We start from the raw sequence: 3,204 nt of genomic DNA, 5'->3' as shown, positions 1-3,204 counted from the left end.
TGGAGTTATGGGACTCCGAGAAGTGTGTCAAAAAGATCGCCAGCGAGAAAACCATAGCCGAAGAGGATTGCCCTTATGTTGAGCGTAAACTTCGATGCATGTAAGTCTAATTTTCCATAGGTGCTTAAATCGCTCGTGCCGAATTATGATGTCGTCGCAATCTGCACCTCACAGGACAAATAACATCCATCAGAGAAAATTATTTGCCAGTGAAAAAATACCAATTTTGAATCGCGTGCTTACTTTAGTTTAACACGTTTATGCATTTCAATATCTTTTGACTATCTAGCGGACAAGAGGTAACAAAATAGCATGTAACGATTAATTGTACCAACGGGCACGCCTGAATATATTCAATCAATAATTACGTGACCTTCATTTTCCAATACAACAGCTCACTCAGCGCTACCGGTAAATCTGATTACGTAGGCTGAGAGGATAATAAGTAGGGCCATTTTTATATGACCTTAAAAATCAATTACATGACTTTATTTTATGGAAAATATGACTTTATATGAATTTATGTGAAAATAGTGTATTTTTATATGTAACCAACGTCACTCATGGAACTGACGAGTAAGACATACACAACAAAGCAGTAATACGCATCCATTTTTATTTTAAACCACTATTGTAGTACAGTTTCATGTTGTGTGGAATGTTGGGGTCTTTAAAATCACAATTTGGACGTAAAATGTCTTTAGTAAGGAAAATGAGCTCTCCACAGACGCTGATGTGGGTTGGCACTTCTGAAGTTTTGCATACAGCGCTGGTGAAATGTATTGCCTTTGTAGCTCCATAATTTGTTTCACATCGTTTTTGTCCACTCGCTTCTTAATGTAATTTTTGAGCTCAAGCGGATCTCTTCTGAAATCAAGGGCATTTAGATCAGCATTAGCCTCTCTGATGGTGTATGTACGTACAACGTTCCATTTTCAGTATCAAGTTTGAAATATTGTTGTAGTGGAGGCATATTTGGGTGACCAATTCTTCAATTATTTATTATCGTGGTGCCCATCGTAAACACTATTTTATTCAAATCCAAATGTATTTGTATATAACTAGACCAAGATAGAGCTTTTTAGCCTGCCTACCCACTGACTGAACTTCAAATGACGTCCTACTTCAGCGCACAGAAGTAAAACAGATTGTGTAGCAATACAATGCAATGTATGACTTCATAATGCAATGTGTGACCTCAAAGGTCTGTGACTGTAATGCGATGTAGGCTAACCTTACAGCTTGCCTTCGTTTGATCGGAAATTGCCCTACTTTCTTGGTGCTTAATTGCTTCACCGCCTAAATTGGCACTTTTTATTTAAAGTATACAACAATATGACTTTATAACTCAAATATGACCTAACAAGGAAAATATGACTTTATATGACTTTATAACTTTCTCAATATACCCCATAGGGACGTGGTTTTCGCGTTAAAATTGATTTCACGACTTACTGATGCATAAAAAAAATATGGCTTTAATGACTTTAAATGGCCCTAATAATAAGTTTATAGCGACATATATATGCAATTACAACCTATTTCATTCATGCATTATAGAAAATTTTGGCTCCTAGGGCGACCAGGCCACATAAACTTTGCTGACCATCGAAATCACGCGACGGGGTTCTCGGGAGGGAGGAAGCCCTAATGAGTTTGGTTCATCACGCTATGAGGGCCCAGGACAATCGTTTTTTAGGGGGGTGACGAAGTGCAGTTACGGCCCGCCCTCTCACCCATAGTCTTTATTACAGTCCTTACAATATGAGGTGGGGGCGCTGGCGCACGATGATTTTTGAAAGGGGGCGCTGGAGGAAAAAAGGTTAAGAACCACTGATGTAAATGATTGATTGGTTGAATATGACTACTTGTAGCGCGGCCCACTTCTAGGCTTTCGTAACGCACCGCTTATACGTGGATCAAATGGCGTGACGGGGCCTGGATAGCCTACGAAAAAGAAACAGGTCGTTAACTCAATCAGGTAACCTTTCAGATTTTATATATTTGCGAATCTTATTCTTAGGAAATCTTCATCCCCAACCATGGATATAACCCTGATTTTTCACAGTCTGAACGATGTTTTCAACCATTTTAGTTTGATGTTAGTGGGTGACATATTTAGTTTTGCTGATAGTGTCCGATTCAATCTTGTAAAAAAATAGATTGGACGAGCAAAGAACAATAGAAAACTGAAATTATAGGACCGTAAATAAAAAATTTTTGGTTTTCCTTTCATCCTTTTCGTTGAGCAATCTGCATTAAATCGATTAAAATAACGAAATATTTCACTAAAAGAAGAAATGAAATTTGTATTGTGGAATGTAGAATTGTAACGGCTAACGAGGTGTAGAGAAAGTGCTCTCGCCGATCTGCTTTCTCTCGCTGATGTTGTTATTCACATCCTTGAGAATCTTTATGCGGTACCTCGCATGTGTATGTGTGTGTATGCGGGGGGGGGCAGTGCCTCACCAGTCATGAACCTCACCTCACGTCACTGCTGTTGAGTCACCGAATAAGTCGCGTAAGTTCTACCCGACACGAAAATTAAGTCAAAATCGCAATGATAGGCGGTTATGATGTGCAAGGCACTTCTCCGGTCCTCTCATTTTCACGACCAAGAGCTTCGCCAACTTCGGTGTGCACCTGATACAAGTGGGAGATATTTTCTCATTCGCTTTGAAACCTTTCCTTCTATGCTATACGTCGGTCGTCGATATGTACGTCGGTTATATATCACAACACTTCCCGTATATGCAATTGGGCATGCAGCAAATGCACTAGAATACATGTAACAACAAAGTGTTGTCATGATGCAGTCACGTCCCAGTCGTTATATTGTCTTCCAATATGTGTTCAAGGCCCGGGTTCAAAGAAGCAAAATAAAAGTAATCGTGAATAATCAAGTTCGCTTTTTCTTGATGTTGTTTATTAAACAAAAAGATGTGGCGCTTATCACCCTATCTTCTTTTGAACCACGATCAAAGACATTGTACACGAAAAGAGGAGGTCGTATGAAATAATGACGGATATCAGAATGGAGTAATCTACCTACTGCGATATTTTGCTGAAATCAACCGCCTATCGGGATTTATAATACAAATCTCAATAAACCCACAAAACATATTGGTCCGGCGTGTTCCGCGTTTACCCTCGGGCATTTCTGCTAAATTTAGAGGACTGCACCGTTCAAAACAACATATTACA

Source organism: Botryllus schlosseri, chromosome 6 (genome assembly GCF_051294905.1).
Source record: "Botryllus schlosseri isolate E-star chromosome 6, Bs_hap1, whole genome shotgun sequence".
Taxonomy (NCBI): Eukaryota; Metazoa; Chordata; class Ascidiacea; order Stolidobranchia; family Styelidae; genus Botryllus; species Botryllus schlosseri.
The sequence above is the reverse complement of the archived record's forward strand: the minus strand, read 5'-3'. Positions refer to the sequence as shown.